The sequence below is a fragment of the Zea mays genome, chromosome 1 (genome assembly GCF_902167145.1).
Source record: "Zea mays cultivar B73 chromosome 1, Zm-B73-REFERENCE-NAM-5.0, whole genome shotgun sequence".
Classification (NCBI taxonomy): domain Eukaryota; kingdom Viridiplantae; phylum Streptophyta; class Magnoliopsida; order Poales; family Poaceae; genus Zea; species Zea mays.
Window position 1 is genome coordinate 242,068,368 of NC_050096.1, and position 27,812 is coordinate 242,096,179.

Below are 27,812 nucleotides of genomic sequence, written 5' to 3' on the forward strand. Positions count from 1 at the left end.
ATAAAGCGGATGACACGGTGATTTGTTTTACCGAGGTTCGGTTCTTGCAAACCTACTCCCCGTTGAGGTGGTCACAAAGACTGGGTCTCTTTCAACCCTTTCCCTCTCTCAAACGGTCACCTAGACCGAGTGAGCTTTTCTCCTTAATCAAACGGGTCACTTAGACCCCTACAAGGACCACCACAACTTGGTGTCTCTTGCTTTGATTACAAGTTGCTTGAGAACAAGAACAGAGGAAGAAGAAAAGCGATCCAAGCGATAAGAACTCAAATGAACATAAATGTCTCTCTCTCACAAGCCACTAAGTCTTTGGAATGAGTTTGGGACTTGGAGAGGATTTGATCTTTTGTTTTGTGCCTTGGAGTGAAGTCTAGAGCTCTTGTATTGAATGCAAATTGATGGAAATTTGGATGCCTTGAATGGTGGTGGTTGGGGTTATTTATAGCCCCAACCACCAAACCAACCGTTGGGGAAGGCTGCTGTCGATGGGCGCATCGGACAGTCCGGTGTGCCACCGGACACTATCCGGTGCGCCAGCCACGTCACCCAACCGTTAGGGTTCTGACGGTTTTGACCGTTGGAGCTCTGACTTCTTGGTGCACCGGACAATCCGGTGCCGCACCGGACAGGTACTGTTTACTATCCGGTGCGCCTTCTATCGTTGCTCTGACTCTGCGCGGACTGTCCATACACTGTTCACGCCACTGTTCACTTTTGCAGATGACCGTTGGTGCAGTAGCCGTTGCTCCGCTTGGCACACCGGACAGTCCGGTGAATTATAGCGGAGTGCGCTGGAGAAAACCCGAAGCTGAGGAGTTCAGAGTTGATCTCCCTTGTGCACCGGACACTGTCCGGTGGCAGTCCGGTGCGCCAGACCAGGGCACACTTCGGTTTCTTTTCCTCCTTTCTCTTTGAACCCTAACTTGTTCTTTTTATTGGTTTGTGTTGAACCTATGGCACCTGTAGAACACATAATCTAGAGCAAACTAGTTAGTCCAATTATTTGTGTTGGGCATTCAACCACCAAAATTATATTTAGGAAAAGGTTTGACCCTATTTCTCTTTCAATCTCCCCCTTTTTGGTGATTGATGCCAACACAAACCAAAGCAAATATATAAGTGCAGAATTGAACTAGTTTGCATATGGTAAGTGCATAGGTTGCTTGGAATTTAAACCAATATTATTATTTCAATGGATATGCAAGGATTGCTTTTTTCTATTTTTAATATTTTGGACCACGCTTGCACCACTAGTTTTGTTTTTGCAAATTCTTTGGAGAATTCTTTTCAAAATCCTTTTGCAAATAGTCAAAGGTGTATGATAAGATTGAAAGAAGCATTTTCAAGATTTGAAATTTTCTCCCCCTGTTTCAAATGCTTTTCCTTTTGACTTAAACAAAACTCCCCCTAAATGAAATTCTCCTCTTAGCTTTCAAGAGGATTTTGGGATATACCATTTGAGATACTTTTATTAGAGGAATACCAATTTGAAATATACCAATAAAAATTTTGAAAACACAATTAAAAGTTAGGTGGTGGTGCGGTCCTTTTGCTTTGGGCTAATACTCTCTCCCCCTTTGGCATTAATCGCTAAAAATGGAGACTTTGTGAGCCCTTTTGAATGCTCTCCCCCTTTGGCAAACAATATATGAGTGAAAGATTATACCAATGTGGAGAGATGGTGGAATATCAGCAAAGAGTAGATAATACTGATGGAGTTGAGTGAAAGCGTCGTCTTTGCTGAATACTCCATTTCCCTTTCAATTCTATGACTAAGCATAAGAATACACTTGAAAACACATTAGTCATAGACATAAAAGAGATATGATCAAAGGTATATAAATGAGCTATGTGTGCAAAGTATCAATCAAAATTCCTAGAATCAAGAATATTTAGTTCATTCCTAAGTTTGGTAAAGGTTTTCTCATCTAATGGTTTGGTAAAGATATCGACTAATTGTTCTTTGGTGTTAATATAGGCTATCTCGATATCCCCCTTTGTTGGTGATCTCTCAAAAAGTGATACCGAATGGCTATGTGCTTAGTGCGGCTGTGTTCAACGGGATTATCCGCCATGCGGATTGCACTCTCATTGTCACATAGGAGAGAGACTTTGCTAAATTTGTAGCCATAGTCCCTGAGGGTTTGCCTCATCCAAAGTAATTGCGCGCAACAATGGCCTGCGTTAATATACTCGGCTTCGGCGGTAGAAAGAGCGACTGATTTTTGTTTCTTTGAAGCCCAAGACACTAGAGATCTCCCCAGAAACTGACAAGTCCCTGATGTGCTCTTCCTATCAATTTTACACCCTACCCAATCAGCATCTGAATATCCTAATAAATCAAAAGAGGATCCCTTGGGGTACCAAAGATCAAACTTAGGAGTATAAACTAAATATCTCAAGATTCTTTTCATGGCCCTAAGGTGAACTTCCTTAGGATCGGCTTGGAACCTTACACACATGCATACGGAAAGCATAATATCCGGTCGAGATGCACATAAATAGAGTAAAGATCCTATCATCGACCGGTATACCTTTTGATCTACAGATTTACCTCCCGTGTCGAGGTCGAGATGCCCATTAGTTCCCATGGGTGTCTTGATGGGTTTGGCATCCTTCATTCCAAACTTGGTAAGAATGTCTTGAATATACTTCGTTTGGCTGATGAAGGTGCCCTCTTTGAGTTGCTTAACTTGAAATCCTAGAAAATACTTCAACTCCCCCATCATAGACATCTCGAATTTCTGTACCATGATCTTACTAAACTCTTCACAAGTAGATTTGTTAGTAGACCCAAATATGATATCATCAACATAAATTTGGCATACAAACAAATCTTTTGCAATAGTCTTAGTAAAGAGTGTAGGATCGGCCTTTCCGACTTTGAAGCCATTAGTGATAAGAAAATCTCTTAGGCATTCATACCATGCCCTTGGGGCTTGCTTAAGCCCATAAAGCGCCTTTGAGAGTTTATACACATGGTTAGGGTACTCACTATCTTCAAAGCTGAGAGGTTGCTCAACATAGACCTCTTCCTTGATTGGTCCATTGAGGAAGGCACTTTTCACGTCCATTTGATAGAGCTTAAAGCCATGGTAAGTAGCATAGGCAAGTAATATACGAATTGATTCAAGCCTAGCTATGGGTGCATAGGTTTCACCGAAATCCAAACCTTCGACTTGTGAATATCCCTTGGCTACAAGTCGGGCTTTGTTCCTTGTCACCACACCATGCTCATCTTGCTTGTTGCGGAATACCCACTTGGTACCTACAACATTTTGATTAGGACGTGGAACCAAATGCCATACCTCATTCCTCGTGAAGTTGTTGAGCTCCTCTTGCATCGCTAGCACCAAATCCGAATCTCTTAGTGCATCCTCTACCCTATATGGCTCAATAGAGGAAACAAAAGAGTAATGTTTACAAAAATGAGCGACTCGAGATCAAGTGGTTACCCCCTTATGAATATCTCCAAGGATGGTGTTCACGGGGTGATCTATTTAAATCGCTTGGTGGACTCTTGGGTGTGGCAGTCTTTGACCCTGTACTTCTTGTTCATCTTCCTTGTCTTGATTTTCTTCATCTCCCCCTTGATAATTGCCCTCTTCTTGAGGTGGCTCATCTTCTTGATCTTCTTCTTCATCACCTTGAGCCTGTTCCTCATCTTGAGTTGGTGGAGATGCTTGAATGGAAGATGATGGTTGATCTTGTGCTTGTGGAGGCTCTTCGGATTCCTTTGGACACACATCCCTAATGGACATGTTCCTTAGCGCGACGCACAGAGCCTCTTCATCATCTAGCTCATCAAGATCAACTTGCTCCACTTGGGAGCCATTAGTCTCATCAAACACAATGTCACAAGAAACTTCAACTAGTCCAGTGGACTTGTTAAAGACTCTATATGCCCTTGTGTTTGAATCATATCCTAGTAAAAAGCCTTCTACAACCTTAGGAGCAAATTTAGATTTTCTACCTCTTTTGGTAAGAATAAAACATTTGCTACCAAAGACTCTAAAATATGAAACATTGGGCTTTTTACCGGTGAGGAGTTCATAGGATGTCTTCTTGAGGATTTAGTGTAGATATAACCGGTTGATGGAGTAGCAGGCGGTGTTAATCGCCTCGGCCCAAAACCGGTCCGGTGTCTTGTATTCATCAAGCATGGTCCTTGCCATATCAAGTAGAGTTCTATTCTTCCTCTTCACTACACCATTTTGTTGAGGTGTGTAGGGAGAAGAGAACTCATGCTTTATGCCCTCCTCCTCAAGGAAACCTTCAATTTGTGAATTCTTGAACTCCGTCCCATTGTCGCTTCTAATCTTTTTGATCCTTAAGTTGAACTCATTTTGAGCCCGTCTCAAGAATCCCTTTAAGGTCTCTTGGGTTTGAGATTTTTCTTGTAAAAAGAATACCCAAGTGAAGCTAGAATAATCATCCACAATTACAAGACAATACTTACTCCCGCCGATGCTTATGTAAGCTATCGGGCTGAATAAATCCATGTGAAGTAGCTCAAGCGGCCTGTCGGTCGTTATGATGTTCTTGTGTGGATGATGGGCACCAACTTGCTTTCCTGCTTGACATGCGCTACAAACCCTGTCTTTCTCAAAATGAACATTGGTTAGTCCTAAAATGTGCTCTCCCTTTAGAAGCTTGTGAAGATTCTTCATCCCAACATGGGCTAGTTGGCGATGCTAGAGCCAACCCATATTAGTCTTAGCAATTAAGCAAGTGTCGAGTTCAGCTCTTTTGAAATCAACTAAGTATAGCTGACCCTCTAACACTCCCTTAAATGCTATTGAATCATCACTTCTTCTAAAGACAGTAACACCTACATGAGTAAATAGACAGTTGTAGCCCATATTGCATAATTTAGAAACATAAAGCAAATTGTAATCTAAAGAATCTACAAGAAAAATATTAGAAATAGAATGGTCAGGTGATATAGCAATTTTACCAAGTCCTTTGACCAAACCTTAATTTTGATCCCCGAATGTGATAGCCCTTTAGGGATCTTGGTTTTTCTCATAGGAGGAGAACATCCTTTTCTCCCCAGTCATATGGTTTGTGCACCCGCTATCAATAATCCAGCTTGAGCCCTCTGATGCATAAACCTACAAAACAAGTTTAGGCCTTGTTCTTAGGTACCCAAACGGTCTTGGGTCCTTTCACATTAGAAACAAGCACCTTGGGTACCCAAACACAAGTCTTGGAGCCCTTGTGTTTGCCCCCAACATATTTGGCAACTACTTTGTCTGATTTGTTAGTTAAAACATATGAAACATCAAAAGTCTTAAATGAAATGTTATGGTCATTTGATGCAGTAGGAGATTTCTTTTTAGGCAATTTAACATGGGTTGATTGCCTAGAACTAGAAGCCTCATTCTTATACATGAAAGCATGATGTGAAACATTATGAGGTTTCCTAGCATGAATTCTCCTAATCTTATGTTCAGGATAACCAGCATGATATAAAATGAAACCCTCGTTATCCTGAACCATGGAAGCCTTACCCTTAACAAAATTAGACAATTTCTTGGGGGCATTAAGCTTGACATTGTCTCCCTGTTGGAAGTCAATGCCATCCTTAATGCTAGGGCGTCTCCCATTATAAAGCATGCTACGAGCAAATTTAATTTTTTCATTCTCTAGTTCATGCTCGGCAATCTTAGCATCTAGATTAGCTATATGATCATATTGTTGTTTAATCATAGCAATGTGATCATGAATAGCATCAACATTAATGTCTCTACATCTAGTACAAATAGTAACATGATCAACACTAGATGTAGAGGGTTTGCAAACATTTAATTCATCTATCTTAGATTTTAGCATGGCATTCTTATCTCTAAGATAGGAAATAGAAGCATTGCAAACATTTAAATCCTTAGCCTTAGCAATTAATTTATCATTCTCAATCTTAAGGCTAGAAATTGCAACATTCAATTTGTCAATCTTAGCAATTAAATCATCATTTTCATTCCTAAGACTAACAATTGAATTATTACATGCATCTAATTTTTCAACCTTAGCAATTAAGTTGGCATTCTCGGTTCTAAGGTTGGAAACATGGCAAATGCTAAGCTCACTAGTTAATTTTTCACACTTTTCTATCTCCTGAGTGTCACACCCGGTTTTAAAAGGCAAACCGAATGCGAACCATGTACGTGCCAGGATCAGTTATTCACGTACACAGCAGTTACATAATATGGACATCATCACACAATGCTCAAAATAGTATTAAAAGGGAATAATAGTTGATTACATCATACGTCTGAGACGTCCATATAGTTCTTACAATAAATCAAAGTGCGGAAAAGAAACGTAGATAAACGCGGCCTTCACAGGCAGCCGACTGGGGGTTGCCGCTAACCCACTCCTAGAACTCGTCGTAGTCTTGGAACTCCTGGAAGTCTCCTTCCACAGCTTCATCTTCGACTGAGCAGTGGTTGCAATGCTGACAACCTGGGGGGGGGGTTGGTGTGTAGAGCAAGGGTGAGTACACATCAACATACTCAGCAAGTATCCTGTTTGGCTGTAGTGGACTAGCTTTATGTGGGGATAAGTCAAGCAGTTGCTTTTAGTTGGTCAGATTATTACTTACTAGTAGAAAGCCAAGTTTTAGCATTAACCCAAGTTATTAACCCGATGTACCCTTTCCAAACGGAAAGAATACCACTTACCAGCACCATAGTCATAACTAAAACCATCAATCTCATAACCACCTGTACCAAAGTATCTCTGATCAAGTACCACTAATCACTGGAGCTCCCTTGGCCGCTCATAACCGTGAGCACGACTGATATATCAGTTTTCAAACACTCTGCAGAGGTTGTGCACTTTACCCACAAGCCATGATTCCCATTCTGCCCGGAGAGAGCTACTCCCCATTGACCACTACCTAGGTGGCCTAGCAGGGCATCACTACGTAGCCTTTACAAAGATTCTCCGAGGCTGTAGCCACCCGTTAGGTTTCCTAAATGTACCGCACTCCTCCCCAAGGGACAAATCAACCTTGGCAGAGCGAGCCGCATACACCGAGCCCCATTGACGGCACGACGGCTAAGTGAACTACACCCCGGATCCTCTAATTATTCAGCTAAGGGCATCCCATTCCACCCTCATGGTTGCACTGTTTTCCCGGGCGGTCATCCATAGAACAGGTCCTTACGGAGAGGCACTCGAGAAACCGCTCGAGCCCCCTTGAAGGTCACAAGTACAACATCATCATAAGAGAAGGGAAAACAGCGTATCATAGATAATCTCATCATGTTCATTGATTAGAGTTGAGCAATAACATAAAGCTAAACAGTAATAATCCAACCCAAATAGGTAAGTAAGGATAGGGATAACAAAAGCTAGTCAAACCTTAGGCATAAATATGTAAAGCGGGAGGTGAATTAAAGAATGAATAGGACAGAGATAGGTCAAGGGACACTTGCCTCCACCAACCGACTGCTGCTCAGGGGCTTCTCCTGCGAGTTCCTCGGGCTCTTCAACCGGATCGTTCTCTATGCGAGCGCAAACATACATACATCCACACATTTAATACAAAAGAACAGTACACCATACAATAGAATGCAATAAGTAAACAGACGTTCTACGCGGGCTCGCGAGTACGGTTAAGAGAGAAAGAGGAAAAGACAGTCGAGAAACGATCACGTTACATGATTATAAATTAACTACTCGCTTAATGGAAGGAAATTTAATGTAGACACTATGTTTAGCGTAAAGTAAAGTCATGTTTCATGTCTAATTATTATAAGCAGGTGGAGATAAATAAAAAGAATGGTCGCGTGGCGAGACGCGCGACAAAGCTCTCTAAAACAAATTAAAAGTTAACGACTCGTCGCGCGACCGAGCACGCAGCGAGACACTTCGCCTTAGATACGAGGAGACGTTAAACGTCGCGCGACGAAGCGCACGACGGCATACGTCGACTAAACTGAGTCCAAAGTGGAACGTCGCGTGAATACACATGCGGCGTTACACCTTAAACAACCTGAAACAAAAATGGATCGTCGCGCGACGAAGCGCACGACACACACAAGATAGAATCTGAATTTAGACAAATCCGTCGCGCGGCGAAGCGCGCGACGCAACACGCTAATTAACGAATAATCACCGCGAGCACGGGCGAGCGAAGATACGGTCGGGCGAGGCCGGGACGGGAACGGGCGGCCGAACGGGGGGGGGCGCGGTTGAACCGGCCCAGAGGGCGGTTGAACCGGCCAGGGGCGGCCGAGCCGGGCGGGCACGGGGCAGGGCGTGGGGGCGGGCGAGCCGGGGGGGTGGGGGCGCGCGGGCGAGCGGGGAGGCCGGGCGGGGGGCCGAGCGCCGCCGGGGAGGCCGGGACGGGGCCGAGCGCCGCCGGGAGGGAGGGGGAGGGGCCGAGCGGGGCCGAGCGGGGAGCCGCCGCGGGACGGGCAGGGGCAGGCGGCCGAGCGCCGCCGGGGAGGGCCGAGCGGGGCCGAGCGCCGCCGGGGAGCCGAGGGGGCCGAGCGGGGGCCGCACGCCGCCGGGGAGGGAGGCCGGGCGGGGAGCCGCCGCAGGATGGGCAGGGGCAGGCGGCCGAGCGCCGCCGGGGAGGGCCGAGGTCGGGCGCCGCCGCGCCGAGCAGGGGCGGGGACAGGCGGGGTCGCGCGCGGGCAGGGGGAGAGGGAGGGCGCGCGCGGGGGGAAGAAGAGGAGGGAGAGGGAGAGAGAGAAGAGAAGGGGAGGGGAGGGGAGCTCACCTCGGGGTCCAAAATCCGGTGATCGCCGTCTCCAAATCCTAGGGCACCACGGGGAGAGAGAGGTGGAAGAGGGAGAGGAGAGGTTGTTGCACGGGAGATCCAAATGAGAGAGAGAGAGAGGATGGGGGCGCATGGGGGGGGGGGGGGGGTTTGGGCGCCGGGGGCGCGCAGGCCAGGGCGGGCCGGGCCGGCTGAGCTGGGCTGGGCTAAGTTGGGCTGGGCCGAGCCACTTCGCGGATCGAAAACCCACGACGAGCGCGGACCACTAAACGAACTTAAAACGCGAATCAAAATCCGGAACGGAACGAGACGAACACTCAACATCAGACAAAGAAATGTGCTTCGGCATGATGCAACACCCATGACACTTAGGTTTTGGTTTATACATGACACGGACACATGCCGTTATACTGGTTTGAAATTGGGAAGAAGGAGCAAACGGGGAAAGAGAAAAGAGAGTAACGCCCGAATTTGGTGAGAGAAAAGAAGAAAAAAATTCTACCCCCAAATTCAGGGCATTACAAACCTATCCCCCTTAAAAGAATCTCGCCCTCGAGATTCAGGGTTGGCTAGCAAAGAGCTCGGGGTATTTAGCCATCAGATCATCTTCACGCTCCCAGGTTGCTTCTTCCTCAGAGTGATGATTCCATCTGACTTTGCACATTCTGATGGTCTTCCTTCGGGTGACTCTGTCTGCAATCTCAAGGATTTGCACTGGCTTCTCAACGTAGGTCAAGTCCTCCTGGACTTCAAGACCTTCCACTGGCAACTGCTCTTCTGGCACACGCAAGCACTTCTTCAACTGAGACACATGAAAGACATGATGCACAGCAGACAAATTCTCGGGCAAACTGAGCTGATAGGCCACTTCTCCACGTCTTGCAAGAATCTGATACGGACCAATGTAGCGGGGTGCTAGCTTGCCTTTCACTCCGAATCTTCTGACTCCTCTGATCGGTGACACTTTCAGATAGACAAAGTCTCCGACTTCGAAACTCAGCTCTCTTCTTCTTGTGTCTGCATAGCTTCGCTGCCTCGATTGCGCTATCTTCAGATTCTCTCGAACCATCTTGATGTTCTCTTCGGCTTCAAGCAAAATGTCTGGCCCAAACACTTGCTTCTCTCCAGGCTGATCCCATTGCAACGGAGTTCTTCAACTCCTTCCATAGAGCGCCTGAAATGGTGACATCTTCAAACTGGCCTGATAACTGTTGTTATAGGAAAACTCCGCATAAGGCAATCTCTTGTCCCATCCGGACTGATCTTGCAACGCACAGGCTCTCAACATGTCTTCGAGAATTTGATTGGTTCTTTCGGTCTGGCCATCTGTCTGCGGATGATAAGCTGAACTGAAATTCAGATGCGTGCCCAAAGCTTCATGCAACTGCTGCCAGAAATGAGAGGTGAACTGCGTTCCTCTGTCTGACACTATCTTCTTTGGCACACCATGAAGACAAACGATCCGAGACATATACAATTCTGCCAATACTGCACTGCTATAGTTGGTCTTGACAGGTATGAAGTGGGCTGACTTGGTCAAACGGTCCACTACTACCCAAATGGAATCGTAGCCGGCTCGAGTGCGAGGCAATCCGACTATGAAATCCATACCAATTTCATCCCATTTCCACTGAGGGATCTGCAACGGTTGCAACAATCCAGCAGGTCTCTGGTGCTCTGCCTTAATTCTTCGGCAACTATCGCACATAGCCACATGCTCTGCGATTTCCCTCTTCATTCCGTACCACCAGAATTTCTTCTTCAGATCCTGATACATCTTCTCACTGCCAGGGTGAATCGAATAGGCCGTCTCATGAGCTTCCTTGAGAATCAACTCCCGAATGGACTGGACATTGGGAACACACAAGTGGTCTTTGAACCATATCACGCCTTCTGCATCTTCTCGAAAATCTTTGCCTCTGCCATCTAGAATCAGTCGCCGGATCTCACTGATTTTCTCATCATCCTTCTGCGCTTCTTTGATTTCACGCTCTAAGGTAGGTTCCAACTCAACTGTGACTCCTCGCGAATTGTTCAGAAATCCGAGACTCAACCTGTCAAACTCCTTGGCCAACTCATAAGGCATCGGACGAGCGACCATCAGATTGACTTGACTCTTTCTGCTCAAAGCATCTGCCACTACGTTTGCTTTGCCTGGATGGTAATGAATCTCCAACTCATAATCTTTGATCAACTCTAACCATCTTCGTTGCCTCATGTTCAACTCTGACTGGGTGAATATGTACTTCAGACTCTTGTGATCTGTGTAAACATCGCATTTCTGTCCATACAGATAGTGCCTCCATGTCTTCAGTGCATGAACCACTGCTGCCAACTCTAGATCATGGATTGGGTAATTCTTCTCATGAACCTTCAACTGTCGGGACGAGTAAGCCACAACTCTTCCCTCTTGCATCAACACGCATCCCAAACCTGTGTAACAAGCATCACAATACACCGAAAAGGGCTTGTGCACATCAGGCAAGACTAGGACAGGCGCTGTAGTCAACTTCTCTTTCAGCGCTTCAAAGGCCTCTTGGCATTTCTGGGTCCACTTGAACTCAACTTTGTTGCCTAGCAACGCTGTCATAGATTTCGCAATCTTCGAAAACCCTTCAATGAATCGCCGATAATATCCGGCCATTCCAATGAAACTCTTGATTCCTCGAGCATCTGTTGGCGCTTTCCAGTTCAGAATGTCTGCCACTTTCTTCGGATCCACAGCCAATCCTTCTTTGTTGATTATATGACCCAAGAACAGGACTTCACTGATCCAGAACTCACACTTGCTCAACTTTGCATACAACTGGTGCTCTCGCAATCTCTGCAATACCAACCTCAAATGATCTGCATGCTCTTCTTCGCTTTGAGAATAAACCAGAATGTCATCAATTAATACCACCACAAACTTATCAAGGTAATCCATGAATACACTGTTCATCAAGTTCATGAAGAACGCTGGCGCATTGGTCAAACCAAAAGACATCACCGTGAACTCATACAAACCATACTTGGAAATAAATGCCGTCTTCGGAATGTCCGAAGGTCGGATCCTGAGCTGATGATAACCTGACCTCAGATCAATCTTGGAGAACACACTGGCTCCTCTCAACTGGTCGAACAGATCTTCTATTCTGGGCAAGGGATACTTGTTCTTGATCGTGACTTCATTCAAAGCTCGATAATCGATGCACATCCTCTTGGTGCCATCTTTCTTCTCCACAAATAGGACAGGGGCGGCCCAAGGCGAGGTGCTTGGCCGAATGTAACCTTTCTCTGACAGCTCATCAATCTGCTTCTTAAGCTCAACCAACTCTGGTCCAGATATTCTGTAAGCTCTCTTAAAGATAGGGGCGGTTCCAGGAAGAAGCTCTATGGCAAATTCAACTTTCCGCTCTGGTGGCATACCCGGTAAGTCCTTTGGAAACACATCTGGGAACTCAGACACAACCTTGATACTCTCAATTGGGTCCGCTTTACTGCTATCAACAGCTATCTGATAACAACTTCCTTTCTTTGGCTCAGGCGGGACTAACTCGGTCACCACTTCCTCTCCTAGTGGAGACACCAACTTGATTGTCCGCTTATCACAGCTGATAACTGCCTGATACTTATCTAGCCAATTCATCCCTAGGATGACATCTATTCCCTGAGTACCCATTACTATAAGGTTGGCGGGAAACGCTATCCCCCTTATTTCCACACTTATATTCAAACAAATGCTATCGGCTCGAATTCTACCACCTGCTGAGTCAATTTGAATGGGGGTTGACATGGTAGTAATTGGAAGATTATGTGCTTTTACCCATGATGCAGTAATGAAAGAATGCGTTGCTCCAGTATCAAATAACACTTCTGCAATATGGGAGTCGACTGGGAACATACCTACTATCATGCCGGGGGTCTCCTGAACTGCTTCAGCCTCCAAGTGATTCAGTCTTCCATGATTATAGCGCGGCTGAGAACGGTTGCCTGCTCCAGGCTGAGGCACATTCTGCTTTGCTGGGGCATTGGGGCCTGACTGCTGCTGGGCTGCCTTTTTCGGACATTGCATCACGCAGTGGCCTTGCTCTCCACAGTGGAAACACGCCCTGTTTCCAACCTGAGCTGGTGCTGCCTGATTGCTCTGCTGGTTTGCTGGGGCAGGAAGACGAGGTGCCTGCTGATTCTGCTTCTGAAACTGACCTCCTGACTGATTGCTCTGACGGTTCTGGTACTGATGCTGAGGATACTGCCTTTGAAACTGCTGATGCTGCTGAGGTGGACGCTGGTTCTGCCTGAACTGCTGAGGTTGATTGCCTGAGAAACGAGGACGGCTGCTGCTTCCAGGCTGGGGTCCACTGATCTTGCGCTTACGATCCTCCATTTCCTTACGCTTCCTCTCCGTCATGATTGCTCTGTCAATCAGGTGCTGGAATGTCGGGAAGGTGTGATTCATCAGTTGGTACTGCAGAGGGTCAACCAAGCCTCTCAGGAAACGGTACTGTCGCTTGGCGTCGGTGTTGACATCTTCAGGAGCATAACGAGACAGTTGCAGAAACCTGTCTCGGTACTCACTGACCGACAATGGCCCTTGCTTGAGAGCCAGGAACTCCTCTTTCTTCACTGTCATCAGACCTGCAGGGACATGGTACTGACGAAAACTTCCTCTGAACTCTTCCCAAGTGATGGCGTCAGGGTGGGCATGGGTGGCGAGGTAAGACTCCCACCATGACTGGGCTGCTCCTCTCAACAGACGGGGACCATACAGGACTTTCTCCCTGTCATCGCACTGAGCGGTATGCAACTCCCGCTCCACAGTGCGCAGCCAATCTTCAGCATCCATGGGGTCAGATGAATGAGCGAACGTTGGTGGATGACCTCTCATGAATTCAGCACGCTTGTCTCTGGGCATCTGAGGCATCTGAGGCTGAGGTGGGGCCTGCTGCTGTTGCTGCTGCTGCTGCTGAATGGCGGCCAAGGTCTGACCGATGGCTTGAACTGTCTGAGTCTGCATCAGAAACATCTGCTCGATGGACATCGGGGGCGGGGGCGGCAGGTGCTGCTGCTGGGGCACCTCTTCCTGTTGAGCGGCTCGCTCCTGCTGAGCACGCCTTCCTCCTCTGCGCCTGTTCTCTGACATCTGCAAAATGCAACCACACATCAGAACTGGTCTGGCAAATCTTGCAGCATAAGGAAAGAGAATAGAATTCTTCAACAGCACTGAACAAATGAGCATCTTCACTGATCTCCAACACAGACCACACAACTTCTCAGATAAAGAGGAAAGTGGAATAAAGGGTTTCCCAACTATATAACTAACTCCATTAACATAATAGGTAAACCAAAATGCAGGGGATACCCACACTCTGGTGACAATCATTACAAAGATCCAAACCAAACATAGTTCATCATGACAAACATAAATGCACAGGATATAGCAAACTACCCCGTCTAACTAAGACTAACTAAAACTGAGACTAACGCTAAGACTGAAGCCTCTATGTATATATATTTCGTATTAATTACAAGATCCAACTCTAACGATCTATGGTTCTAGAGTTATCTTGGTATTGCAGTCGGGATTGCCATAAGACTGGTGTCCACGCTGAGGTGAGCGGTACGGGTGCTGAGTCCCGACGGGAGCGGGGGAACCACCATCCAAGTGACGACGTTCCGCGCGCTCAGCCCGCAACAGGGCGATCTCAGCACGAGCCCTACTCAGCTCGTCTAATGCATGGTCCAGCTCCGTGTTTAGCACGGCGGCTAGGTTGACTGTGCTGCTCAACCTAGGATTGCCCTCACCGACAGGTGAGACAATCACGCCTCCTGTGCTGCCAGATGAACGGCGGGGGTAATACTTCAGGTCGAGACCGTTAGCTGCCCCACCGAAAACCGAGCAGTAGTGCGAAAGCGCACGCCGTGCAGCATCTTGCATGGCTGCCTCAGCTGAGTCCCGCTCAGAGATAGAATAGTGCTCTGAGCAGACCTCAGCACCCTGGAGACTGTTCTCCGGACAGCGCACCAAGCAGGTTGCCTCCCAGCGGTCCGGGTGGACCCCGCGACTATGCTGGTAGACCTCACAGCGATACTCGACGGACCAAGTATGCCGGTCAAATGCCCGACGTAGCAGGGTGTCGAGCGCATCGTGGAAGTGACACCCGCGAGCAGCGTCGCGAGTGATGGGTCGAGCAACCCATCCTTCCGGCTCAAGGTTAGCAGAGAAGTCGGTGTCGTGGCTCGAGCTGTCGTCGCCATCTCCGTCGTCTGGGTCTCCTCCAGCAGCTACTCCAGAAGCTGGGGCGCCCAGTGGTGGTGCAGGGGGCGGCTCCAGAGGAAGCACAGGGGAGCAGCTCCTCACAGACTCTATCTCCTGGTGGAGCGAGAAAGAAGAGCCCTGCTGCTCCTGCTCCTGTCGTCGACGTTCCTGCTCCTCAAGCAGGCGGTGATGCAGTCTCTCCAAGTGGCTGGACTGTCCGGCCACGGGACGGCGAAGCGGACGCTCAGCAAGGCGGGAGGGTAAGAAGGGGATGACTGACTTACGTGCAGTGTGTCTAAGTCGAGCCATCTACAAAAGACATCGCAAGCAAAAGGGTGAGAACAGAATAAATATGACCAGCAAATAATGAATCATAAGTGAATGAAGGATTAGAATAAAACATGTTTTTCAGCAAGGTATAATATATAGTAGAACATAGGTTTGGTCGGTATGACCAACTTTTGAAGGGATGACAAAGTCAAGGAAGGGATAGAGGTCTATAGTCCTTAGAACGACCATTCTACTCTAGGTTAGCGGTCCTACAGTCAGCACGGCTTTGATACCACTTATGTCACACCCGGTTTTAAAAGGCAAACCGAATGCGAACCATGTACGTGCCAGGATCAGTTATTCACGTACACAGCAGTTACATAATATGGACATCATCACACAGTGCTCAAAATAGTATTAAAAGGGAATAATAGTTGATTACATCATACGTCTGAGACGTCCATATAGTTCTTACAATAAATCAAAGTGCGGAAAAGAAACGTAGATAAACGCGGCCTTCACAGGCAGCCGACTGGGGGTTGCCGCTAACCCACTCCTAGAACTCGTCGTAGTCTTGGAACTCCTGGAAGTCTCCTTCCACAGCTTCATCTTCGCCTGAGCAGTGGTTGCAATGCTGACAACCTGGGGGGGGTTTGGTGTGTAGAGCAAGGGTGAGTACACATCAACATACTCAGCAAGTATCCTGTTTGGCTGTAGTGGACTAGCTTTATGTGGGGATAAGTCAAGCAGTTGCTTTTAGTTGGTCAGATTATTACTTACTAGTAGAAAGCCAAGTTTTAGCATTAACCCAAGTTATTAACCCGATGTACCCTTTCCAAACGGAAAGAATACCACTTACCAGCACCATAGTCATAACTAAAACCATCAATCTCATAACCACCTGTACCAAAGTATCTCTGATCAAGTACCACTAATCACTGGAGCTCCCTTGGCCGCTCATAACCGTGAGCACGGCTGATATATCAGTTTTCAAACACTCTGCAGAGGTTGTGCACTTTACCCACAAGCCGTGATTCCCATTCTGCCCGGAGAGAGCTACTCCCCATTGACCACTACCTAGGTGGCCTAGCAGGGCATCACTACGTAGCCTTTACAAAGATTCCCCGAGGCTGTAGCCACCCGTTAGGTTTCCTAAATGTACCGCACTCCTCCCCAAGGGACAAATCAACCTTGGCAGAGCGAGCCGCATACACCGAGCCCCATTGACGGCACGACGGCTAAGTGAACTACACCCGGATCCTCTAATTATTCAGCTAAGGGCATCCCATTCCACCCTCATGGTTGCACTGTTTTCCCGGGCGGTCATCCATAGAACAGGTCCTTACGGAGAGGCACTCGAGAAACCGCTCGAGCCCCCTTGAAGGTCACAAGTACAACATCATCATAAGAGAAGGGAAAACAGCGTATCATAGATAATCTCATCATGTTCATTGATTAGAGTTGAGCAATAGCATAAAGCTAAACAGTAATAATCCAACCCAAATAGGTAAGCAAGGATAGGGATAACAAAAGCTAGTCAAACCTTAGGCATAAATATGTAAAGCGGGAGGTGAATTAAAGAATGAATAGGACAGAGATAGGTCAAGGGACACTTGCCTCCACTAACCGACTGCTGCTCAGGGGCTTCTCCTGCGAGTTCCTCGGGCTCTTCAACCGGATCGTTCTCTATGCGAGCGCAAACATACATACATCCACACATTTAATACAAAAGAACAGTACACCATACAATAGAATGCAATAAGTAAACAGACGTTCTACGCGGGCTCGCGAGTACGGTTAAGAGAGAAAGAGGAAAAGACAGTCGAGAAACGATCACGTTACATGATTATAAATTAACTACTCGCTTAATGGAAGGAAATTTAATGTAGACACTATGTTTAGCGTAAAGTAAAGTCATGTTTCATGTCTAATTATTATAAGCAGGTGGAGATAAATAAAAAGAATGGTCGCGTGGCGAGACGCGCGACAAAGCTCTCTAAAACAAATTAAAAGTTAACGACTCGTCGCGCGACCGAGCACGCAGCGAGACACTTCGCCTTAGATACGAGGAGACGTTAAACGTCGCGCGACGAAGCGCACGACGGCATACGTCGACTAAACTGAGTCCAAAGTGGAACGTCGCGTGAATACACATGCGGCGTTACACCTTAAACAACCTGAAACAAAAATGGATCGTCGCGCGACGAAGCGCACGACGCACACAAGATAGAATCTGAATTTAGACAAATCTGTCGCGCGGCAAAGCGCGCGACGCAACACGCTAATTAACGAATAATCACCGCGAGCGCGGGCGAGCGAAGATACGGTCGGGCGAGGCCGGAACGGGAACGGGCGGCCGAACGGGGGGGGGGGGGCGGTTGAACCGGCCCAGAGGGCGGTTGAACCGGCCCAGAGGGCGGTTGAACCGGCCAGGGGCGGCCGAGCCGGGCGGGCACGGGGCAGGGCGTGGGGGCGGCCGAGCCGGGGGGGGGGGGGGGGTGGGGGCGCGCGGGCGAGCGGGGAGGCCGGGCGGGGGGCCGAGCGCCGCCGGGGAGGCCGGGACGGGGCCGAGCGCCGCCGGGGAGGGAGGGGGAGGGGCCGAGCGGGGAGCCGCCGCGGGACGGGCAGGGGCAGGCGGCCGAGCGCCGCCGGGGAGGGCCGAGCGGGGCCGAGCGCCGCCGGGGAGCCGAGGGGGCCGAGCGGGGGCCGCACGCCGCCGGGGAGGGAGGCCGGGCGGGGAGCCGCCGCGGGACGGGCAGGGGCAGGCGGCCGAGCGCCGCCGGGGAGGGCCGAGGTCGGGCGCCGCCGCGCCGAGCAGGGGCGGGGACGGGCGGGGTCGCGCGCGGGCAGGGGGAGAGGGAGGGCGCGCGCGGGGGGAAGAAGAGGAGGGAGAGGGAGAGAGAGAAGAGAAGGGGAGGGGAGGGGAGCTCACCTCGGGGTCCAAAATCCGGTGATCGCCGTCTCCAAATCCTAGGGCACCACGGGGAGAGAGAGGTGGAAGAGGGAGAGGAGAGATTCTTGCGCGGGAGATCCAAATGAGAGAGAGAGAGAGGATGGGGGCGCATGGGGGGGGGTTTTGGGCGCCGGGGCGCGCAGGCCAGGGCGGGCCGGGCCGGCTGAGCTGGGCTGGGCTAAGTTGGGCTGGGCCGAGCCACTTCGCGGATCGAAAACCCACGACGAGCGCGGACCACTAAACGAACTTAAAACACGAATCAAAATCCGGAACGGAACGAGACGAACACTCAACATCAGACAAAGAAATGTGCTTCGGCATGATGCAACACCCATGACACTTAGGTTTTGGTTTATACATGACACGGACACATGCCGTTATACTGGTTTGAAATTGGGAAGAAGGAGCAAACGGGGAAAGAGAAAAGAGAGTAACGCCCGAATTTGGTGAGAGAAAAGAAGAAAAAAATTCTACCCCCAAATTCAGGGCGTTACACTGAGCATAAGCATTTTTCACCTTAACATGCTTCTTATTTTCCTTAATAAGGAATTCCTCTTGGCTATCCAGGAGTTCATCCTTCTCATGAATAGCCCCTATTAATTCATTCAATTTTTTCCTTTTGTTGCATGTTAAGGTTGGCAAAAAGATTAAGCAAATCATCTTCATTATCACTAGAGCTACACTCATCACTAGATGTTGTATATTTAGTGGAGGCTCTAGATTTTACCTTCTTCTTCTTGCCGTCCTTTGCCATGAAGCATTTGTGGCCGACGTTGGGAAAGAGGAGGCCTTTGTTGACGGCGATGTTGGCGGCGTCCTCGTTAGAGGAGGAGTCGGTGGAGCTCTCAACGGAGTCCCATTCCCGACATACGTGGGCATCGCCGCCCTTCTTCTTGTAGTATCTCTTCTTCTCCTTCTTCTTCCCCCTCTTGTCGTCGCCCCTGTCACTATCACTAGATAATGGATATTTTGCAATAAAATGACCAGGCTTACCACACTTGTAGCACACCCTTTTGGAACGGGGCTTGTAGTCCTTACCATTCCTTTATTTGAGGATTTGACGAAAGCTCTTGATGATGAGCACCATCTCCTCATTGTTAAGCTTGGAGGCGTCGATGGGGATCCTACTTGGTGTAGAATCCTTCTTTTCTTCCTCCATCGCCTTGAATGCGACGGGTTGCACCTCGGATGTGGAGGTGCCGCCTTGCTCCAAGTTGATGATTTGTTTGGAGCCTTTGATCATCAATTAAAAACTCACAAACTTTCCTATAACTTCCTCGGGAGACATTAACTTATATCGAGGATCACCACAAATTAATTGAACTTGAGTGGGATTACGAAAAACAAGTGATCTAAGAATAACCTTGACCATTTCATGGTCATCCCACTTTGTGCTCCCGAGGTTGCGCACTTGGTTCACCAAGGTCTTGAGCCGGTTGTACATGGCTTGTGGCTCCTCTCCTTGGTTGAGGACGAACCGACCGAGCTCCCCCTCGATCGTCTCCCGCTTGGTGATTTTGGTCACCTCATCTCCTTCATGCGTGGGCTTTAGTACGCCTCAAATCTCTTTGGCACTCTTCAACCCTTGCACCTTATTATACTCCTCTCGACATAGAGAGACGAGGAGTATAGTAGTGGCTTGGGAGTTGAAGTGCCGGATTTGGGTGACCTCGTCTGAATCATAGCCTTCATCCCCCCAAGGATGGTACGTGCGCTCCAAACTCAACAATGTCCCAAATGCTAGCGTGGAGTGAGGTTAGATGGTGCCTCATTTTATCACTCCACATACAATAATCTTCACTGTCAAAAACCGGTGGTTTGCCTAATGGGACAGAAAGTAAAGGAGTACGTTTAGAAATGCGAGGTTAGCGTAAGGGGATCTTACTAAACTTGTTGCGCTCATGGCGCTTAGAAAGTGACGGACGGCGCGTCGGAGCCGGAGGTGGATGGCGATGAAGAATCGGTCTCGTAGTAGACCACCTTCTTCATCTTCTTTTTCTTCTCGCCGCTCCGATGCGACTTGTTGTGTGAAGGGGATCCCTTCATCTTGTTGCCAGACTCTCCCGATGGAGTCTTCCCGTGGCTTATACGCTTGTCACCGCCGGTCACGATCTCCTTCTGGGCGTGATCTCTCGACATCACTTCGAGCGGTTAAGGTCTAATGAAGTACCGAGCTCCGATACCAATTGAAAGTCACTTAGAGGGGGGGGGGTGAATAGGCGGAATCTGAAATTTATAAACTTAAGGCACAACTACAAGCCAGGGTTAGCGTTTGAAATAAAATCGAGTCCGCGAGAGAGGGTAAAAAACAAATCAAAGGCAAAAGAAGCGGATGACACGATGATCTGTTTTACCGAGGTTTGGTTCTTGCAAACCTACTCCCTGTTGAGGTGGTCACAAAGACCGGGTCTCTTTCAACCCTTTCCCTCTCTCAAACGGTCACCTAGACCGAGTGAGCTTTTCTCCTTAATCAAACGGGTCACTTAGACCCCTACAAGGACCACCACAACTTGGTGTCTCTTGCTTTGATTACAAGTTGCTTGAGAACAAGAATAGAGGAAGAAGAAAAGCAATCCAAGCGACAAGAACTCAAATGAACACAAATGTCTCTCTCTCACAAGCCACTAAGTCTTTGGAATGAGTTTGAGACTTGGAGAGGATTTGATCTTTTGTTTTGTGCCTTGGAGTGAAGTCTAGAGCTCTTGTATTGAATGCAAATTCCTGGAAACTTGGATGCCTTGAATGGTGGTGGTTGGGGTTATTTATAGCCCCAACCACCAAACCAACCGTTGGGGAAGGCTGCTGTCGATGGGTGCACCAGACAGTTTGGTGCGCCACCGGACACTGTCCAGTGCGCCAACCACGTCACCCAACCATTAGGGTTCTGACGGTTTTGACTATTGGAGCTCTGACTTCTTGGGGGCACCGGACAGTCCGGTGCCGCACCAGACATGTACTGTTCACTGTCCGGTGCGCCTTCTGTCGCTGCTTTGACTCTGCATGGACTATCCGCGCATTGTTCACGCAACTGTTCACTTTTGGAGACGACCATTGGCGCAGTAGTCGTTGCTCCGCTTGGCACACCGGACAGTCTGCTGTTACACCGGATAGTCCGGTGAATTATAGCGGAGTGCGCTGGAGAAAACCCGAAGCTGAGGAGTTCAGAGTTGATCTCCCTGGTGCACCGGACACTGTCGGATGCGCCAGACCAGGGCACACTTCGGTTTCTTTTGCTCCTTTCTCTTTGAACCCTATCTTGTTCTTTTTATTGGTTTGTGTTGAACCTATGGTACCTGTAGAACACATAATCTAGAGCAAACTAGTTAGTCCAATTATTTGTGTTGGGCATTGAACCACCAAAATTATATTTAGGAAAAGATTTGACCCTATTTTCCTTTCACATACCATTATATCCCTTGATGCTTGTGTGCATCATTATATTTTATCGAGTGGGTCTGTATCACGTGAGATCACACCAACTGTATTTGTGGTGTCATCCCACAGTGTACCGTAGGGAACGAGGCCTATGATGTTTTAGCTAAAAGCTCGATGGTGGATACAATGGGGAGCATCCGTGAGAGGCCGAAAGAGGAGCACCACTTGCATGTGAAGAAGGCTTGTGACTGTCTATAGATTTACCTAACCTAGAGCTTGGCCTTCATGTGGGCTACCCATTTGTGGGGCTCCAATGAGGATTAGTAAGTAGCTTGTGTGCTTCTTGATACTTTGGTAAAAATACCGGCGCATTAACGAGTTTGCATCTCTATCTCAATGAAGCTTCCACATTTACACTATTACCTTTGGTTGTATGGTTTACATTTTCTGGCTTAGTTATAGGCTAGTCGGTAGGACTAGAAACTAGGCTGCATAACATTTTTGTGACAAGCTAACACTACAACACTTACGACCTTTTATGATGAATAGTCAATGACAATAGAGTAATTTGTCATTCGATTACCTTGTTTATGACGATTTTTAGAAGATGGCTTAATGTAGGGACGAAAATTTAACCTCCGTCACTAAAACCATCATAATATACTCTAGCATCATCTTTGTGATAATTTTCTATGACAATATATAAATCATCATAACCTTCTCAACATAATAATTGTGACGATATTGCATGATAACGCACATATGTCATAGACATATGATGTATTTTTTGAAAAATCTATTATCCATGTTTAGATATTGTACAAAATTCATCAATGTTGTGGGAGTCTTGGATCAATCATTGGTTCCTCTTTTCAAGCTGAACGTGAACTTTGCCTCTTCATTTAGATATTAATATCTATTTTTATGCACGATCATATCAAAAGATACTATAATTCTGTTTCTTGAATTTTCTAAAAAATAGCATAAATAATGTATACATGGTCTTCCTCAGCGACAAATACAAAATAGGCATTTTATTTATCTTATACCTATATGTCGGCGTTTCGAGACCGGGGGGTCCCTCGGGCCGACGAGTGAGTGTCGCCGCGTGCCCCAGCCCAGATGGGTCGAGCACGTGGGCGAGCGCGAAGGGGGGAAAGGAGCGAGGCGGCCGGAGTCCGGCGTGAGAGAGGTGGGAATCCCGCGGCCTTCGTGTTCGTCCCGCGCCCAGGTCGGGTGCGCTTGCAGTAGGGGGTTACAAGCGTCCACGCGGGAGAGGGAAGCGAGCGGCCCCAAGAGAGCGCCTGTCCCGTCCTCGTCCCCGCGCGGCCAACCCTCTCTAAGAGGGCCCTGGTCCTTCCTTTTATAGGCGTAAGGAGAGGATCCAGGTGTACAATGGGGGTGTAGCAGAGTGCTACGTGTCTAGCGGGGGAGAGCTAGCGCCCTAAGTACATGCCGATGTGGCAGCCGGAGAGATTTTGGCACCCAGCTGGTGTGATGTCGTGGCCGTCGGAGGAGCGACGGAGCCTGGCGGAGGGACAGCTGTCGGAGCGGTTGAGTCCTTGCTGACGTCCTCCTGCTTCCGTAAGAGAGCTGAGAGCCGCCGTCGTCAAAGAGCATGTGGGGCGCCATCATTGCCTATCTGGCGGAGCTAGCCAGATGGGACACCGGTCTTGTTCTCTGTGGCCCGAGTCAGCTCGGGGTAGGGTGATGATGGCGCTTCCTGTTGACGTGGCTGGCCTGCGCCCTAGGTTGGGCGACGTGGAGGCTCCTCCGAAGCCGAGGTCGAGTCTGTCTTCCATGGCCGAGGCCGAGTCCGAGCCCCTGGGTCGGGCGAGGCGGAGGTCGTTCAGCAGAGGCCAGGGCGGAGTCCGAGCCCTGGGGTCGGGCGAAGCAGAGTTCGTCGTCTTCTGGGACTTAGCCCGAGTCCGAGCCCTGGGGTCGGGAGGAGCGGAGTTCGCCGTCTTCTGGGACTTAGCCCGAGTCCGAGCCCTGGGTCGGGCGGAGCGGAGTTCGCCGTCTTCCGGGACTTAGCCCGAGTCCGAGCCCTGGGTCGGACGGAGCAGAGTTCGCCGTCTTCCGGGACTTAGCCCGAGTCCGAGCCCTAGGTCGGGCGGAGCGGAGTTCGCCGTCTTCCGGGACTTAGCCCGAGTCCGAGCCCTGGGTCGGGCGGAGCTTCCTATGGTGCCTTTGGCAGGGCTTGACTGCCTGTCAGTCTCACTCTATCAAGTGGCACTGCAGTCGGAGTGGCGCATGCGGCGCTATCCTTCTGTCAGGCCGGTCAGTGGAGCGGCGAAGTGACGGCGGTCACTTCGGCTCTGCCGGAGGGCACGTGTCAAGATAAAGGTGTCAGGCTACCTTTGCATTAAATGCTCCTGCGACTTGGTCGGTCGGTGCGGCGATTTAGTCAGGGTTGCTTCTTAGAGAAGGCAGGGCCTCGGGCGAGCCGGAAATATGTCCGCCGTTGGAGGGGGGCCTCGGGCGAGACGGAAATCCTCCGGGGTCGGCTGCCCTTGTCCGAGGCTAGGCTCGGGCGAGGCGTGATCGAGTCGCTTGAATGGACTGATCCCTGACTTAATCGCACCCATCAGGCCTTAGCAGCTTTATGCTGATGGGGGTTACCAGCTGAGAATTAGGAGTCTTGAGGGTACCCCTAATTATGGTCCCCGACAGTAGCCCCCGAGCCTCGAAGGGAGTGTTAGCACTCGCTTGGAGGCTTTCGTCGCACTTTTTTGCAAGGGGACCAGCCTTTCTCGGTTGCATTTTGTTCCGGTGGGTGCGTGCGAGCGCACCCGCCGGGTGTAGCCCCCGAGGCCTCGGAGGAGTGGTTTCACTCCTTCGAGGTCTTAATGCCTCGCGTAATGCTTCGGCTGGTCTGGTTGTTCCCTCATGCGAGCTGGCCGTAGCTCGGGTGTACGGTCGGGGCCCAAGTTCTCGGGCTGGTATGTTGACGCTGTCAATGGTTCGGCCGGAGCCGGGTTTGCGAGAGCAGCCCCCGAGCCTCTGCACAGGGCGAGAGGGCGATCAGGGACAGACTCGGCTTTTTGCATACGCCCCTGCGTCGCCTTTCCGCAAGGAGGAGGGGGGAAAGCGCCATGTTACCCTCGATGGGCGCCGAACATGGTGTCTCCGGTGAGCTGCAAGCGGGTAATCCGAGTGGACGTCCGTGCCCCGTTCGTTAGGGGTCGGCTAGGGGCCCAGAGGCACGCCCAAAAGTACCTGCGGGTGATCTGCCAGACCCGGTCCCCTGGCGACGGGGTCCGAGGGCTCGATGCCTCCCTCTGATGGGATTCCGTTACAAGATCGCTCCCGCTGGTCTCGGAAATGTCCTAGGGTACCTCGGGAGCGCAGCCCGAGCCTTGGTTATGTATCGAACGTACCCCTGGTCATCCCTCGCTCGGCGTCTGAGGCGGCTGTGAACCCTTCGGGGGACAACCTTCGAACCCCTGATCAGTAATGGGCGCGGAGCCCGAGTAGCCTGAGGCGGCCGTGGAACCCTTCGGGGGGCCGGCCTTCGAACCTCTGACCAGTAGTGGGTGTAGGGCCCACGCGATCTGAGGCGGCTGTTGAACCCTTCGGGGGGCCAGCCTTCGAACCTCTGATCAGTAAGGAGGCTCGGAGCCTGGTTCCTTCACGGGGAAGGATCCTTTTCGGGGTATCCCCCTTTCCCGGTCCCTGCTGCAAGAGATAGAGAAAGAGGAAAAAAGGAAAAGGATACGAAATCGAATGACGCAGCGTACCTCTTTTGGCGCGGTTATTTTGGCGAAGGCGAAGCGTCGCCCGCTTTTCCTGCTAGAAGCGCCGCCTGTCCCGCCGCGGAGTTAATGCGACGGGGCGAGTGGTTGGCGGGGCAGCCGCTGCGCGTGCGCGAGCCGTTCGAGGAACGGATCACGGGCGCGTTGTCTTCACGCCGTGAGAGGGGGTTCTCTTGCTGCCCCCGGATGGGACGTGAGCTTGGCTGACGACGTGACCGCTGCTCCCGCCCGCCTGCCACCGTCATTACTGTCGGCCCACCTTTGGCCGCATTGACCGCCGCGTCAGGCTGGCGCTGCTGGGTCGTGCGCTGGGTTGCCTCGAGTCGTGGTATTGGTTCCGCAATCGAGGAGGCGCGGTGGTGGCGCAAGTGGCGGTGCAGTTGCTTGCATGCAGCGTCCGGCGCGCCGGTTGCGTGACGCGTGGGCCTGGGCCTCCATGCCGGTGTGTCGGGAGTCGGAGAAGCGCGTCCACTTGGCGCGGTTGCATGCCGCCTGCATGGCTGCCCGCCTCTTTCGCCCGTTGGTCTGGGCAAAAGTGGAGGGTCACTTGTAACCACTGGGCGGTCGTGTGCACCACGCGCGGCGGTTTGGCTTCTTCTGCTCTGAGTCGGTTTGCATGACATGCGGGACCCAGCCCCCGCGTCGCAGGGGAGGGCCTTGGAGCGTGTTGGAGAAGACTCAGCCCGTGACGGTTGGGGGCGCAAGCAGGGAGAGTTGCCTTTAAAAGGGGGGCGACCCCTTTCGGAAGGCGACCATGTCTTCTCGCTCCCTTATGCATCGCGTCTTTCCACCTTCCAAGCCCCCGGATGGGGGATACCCGCCGTCTTTTCGCCTCATCGTTGGAGGAACGCAACTCCGTGGGAGTTGGTACCTTTCAGCCATCGTTCGGTTTCAAGGATTTTCATCATGCAGCCCGGTTGCTCCCCTTCGCTGGTGGTCACCCAAAACGGTGACCTCCAGCCCCTGGATGGGGAGAGGCAAACCGGGCTGTGATCCCGATCCCGCCCTCAGCATCGAGGGTGTTCGTCATCCTCGCTGGGGCGGGGAGCGAGGCGAGCCGGGGCTCTACCTCCTGCGCGGGTCGGCGGGCCACCTCTTCTTCCAGCTTCTGGTGGTGGCAATCGCCTTCCAGCCCTGCGGCGGAGACGTCCTCCAGCCATGCCGGGGAAGGCGAACTGTTGCTGCCCAGCTAGGATGCAACATTCCGCCCTCTCCCTCGCATTCGCGGCGAGGACGGCAGCGAGGACCTGTCGGTGCGCTTGGGGGCGACTCGTGTTTGCTGGTGATTTGCCCGGAGCTTGTCGCTCCGCAGGCTCCCCGGTGTGGAGGTTGTCCGTACCCGCGGGGGCGGAACCGGAGTTCCGTTTGTAATGGCACTTCGAATGCCAGGGTTTTTGTTCATTACGGCTTTCGGGGCCTGAACATGTATGTAATTTTGGCACGGAGCCATGTTTTTTCCTCATTTTCGAGCACTAAGACTCGCCTGTTGGTTGTCTGAACCGCTTCACCAAGCATGAGTCGCCCCGTGTCAAGGTGACGAGTGAGGTATCCGTATCCCGGAGGCGTAGGAGTCCCTCGGCTCGGTCGGCCTTGTTGTCTGAGGCTCCTCTAGCTTAGTTAAAGGGACCCCTTGGCCGCTCTTCGACGAGCCAAGGCCAGAGGTAGCGATATCAGCATGAACAGAGGCGGAGTTGGCTCGAAAATGAAACCTGGGTGGCCGGAGCCTAGCCGGGTCGTCCGTTAGCGGGACCGACGCCGGAGTCGATCAGCCGAGGCCTCAGGTCGGGCTGGCGCCCTTGGAAGATGGTTGGCCGAGGCCCCAGGGGTAACCGGCCGAGCCGCCTGCTCGGGCCGGATTCCCGGAGAAGTCCCTGGCAGCGATTGTCCGGGCGTGACGATGACGTCGTCCTCCAGAGTGGGGATCCTTGGACCGCGTCACCGTTCGAGGCTAGGTCGGACCTTGCTGAAGGTGTCGTCGATGCCGAGTGTGTTACTGCCCCCTTCCAGCGTCAAGACCCGAGCCTACAGGATCAGAGTGTCTTGTAGCGTGTGCCTTCTGCGGCCGCTGAGGCCAGAATATACACACCCTCGCTGTGTTGTAAAGCTGCGTCTCCTTTCCTCTTGTTTCGAGTATCTGGACTTTTTTGTCGGTAACAGGGATGTTTGTGCGAGCGAGAGTTGCTTCTCGCGGAAGGTGATGAGTGAGGTATCCGTATCCCGGAGGCGTGGGAGTCCCTCGGCTCGGTCGGCCTTGCCGCTTACGCGTACTTTCACCCGTCCATGAGGCCCTGACACCGACTCAGTCGAGAAGGCTCGAAGGATCGCTTCGGCAGAAGAGCTTCCGAACGTGAAGACTTGTTCGGTCCGCGGAATCACTTTATCCGAACGCGAGTTACTTATCACAGAAGGTGATGAGTGAGGTATCCGTATCCCGGAGACGTAGGAGTCCCTCGGCTCGGTCAGCCTTGGCTGCTTACGTGTACTCCG